A 1,173-nucleotide genomic window follows, 5' to 3' on the forward strand; every position below is an offset into this window, starting at 1 on the left:
TCTCGAGAAGGAAGTATCCGAGGATTTTGCGATTGTCAACTTTCTATTCCTTACTAAGGGACCTTTCCAAGGATACCAGGTGTGCCAGGCCGGAACTTAAAGCCTGAGTCACAATCGCGACATTAAGTCATCACCCTACCCGGTGCCAAGACAGGCAGGGTCTCAATAAAGGAGCTAGCGGTTGAGCCTAAACAGGGCCCATATGCTCGAGAATATCTCGAGAAGAAAGTATCCGAGGATTTTGCGGTTTTCACCTTTCTATTTCTTACTAAAGGACCTTTCCAAGGATACCAAGTGTGCCAGGCCGGAACTTAAAGCCTGAGCTTCAATCGCGACATTGAGTCATCACCCTACCCGGTGCCGTGACAGCCGGAGTCTCAATAAAGGAGCTAGCGGTTGAGGCTAAACAGGGCCCATATGCTCGAGAATATCTCGAGAAGGAAGTATCTGAGGATTTTTTCGGTTTTCACCTTCCTATTCCTTACTAAGGGACCTTTCCAAGGATACCAAGTGTGCCAGACCAGAACTTAAAGCCTGAGCTACAATCGCGACATTAAGTCATCACCCTACCCGGTGCCGTCACAGGCGGGGTCTCAATAAAGGAGCTAGCGGTTGAGCCTAAACAGGGCCCATATGCTCGAGAATATCTCGGGAAGGAAGTATCTGAGGATTTTGCGTATTTCACCTTTCTATTCCTTACTAAGGGACCTTTCCAAGGATACCAAGTGTGCCAGGCCGGAACTTAAAGCTTGAGCTTCAATCGCGACATTGAGTCATCACCCTACCCGGTGCCGTGACAGGCGGAGTCTCAATAAAGGAGCTAGCGGTTGAGCCTAAACAGGGCCCATATGCTCGAGAATATCTCGAGAAGGAAGTATCTGAGGATTTTTTCGGTTTTCACCTTCCTATTCCTTACTAAGGGACCTTTCCAAGGATACCAAGTGTGCCAGACCGGAACTTAAAGCGTGAGCTACAATCGCGACATTGAGTCATCACCCTACCCGGTGCCGTGACAGGCGGAGTCTCAATAAAGGAGCTAGCGGTTGAGCCTGAACAGGGCCCATATGCTCGAGAATATCTTGAGAAGGAAGTACCCGAGGATTTTGCGGTTTTCACCTTTCTATTCCTTACTAAGAGACCTTTCCAAGGATACCAAGTGTGCCAGGCCGGAAC

The 1,173-nt window shown here is 48.9% G+C and overlaps 1 protein-coding gene across 1 annotated transcript in view; it reads right to left on the minus strand.

The window, feature by feature from the left end:
• The window catches only part of LOC118427204, a 20,736-nt gene that overhangs the window by 14,248 nt on the left and 5,315 nt on the right, over positions 1-1,173 (minus strand). The window lies entirely within an intron of this gene.

The sequence above is a fragment of the Branchiostoma floridae genome, chromosome 12 (assembly GCF_000003815.2).
Source record: "Branchiostoma floridae strain S238N-H82 chromosome 12, Bfl_VNyyK, whole genome shotgun sequence".
In the NCBI taxonomy this organism is placed as follows: Eukaryota; Metazoa; Chordata; class Leptocardii; order Amphioxiformes; family Branchiostomatidae; genus Branchiostoma; species Branchiostoma floridae.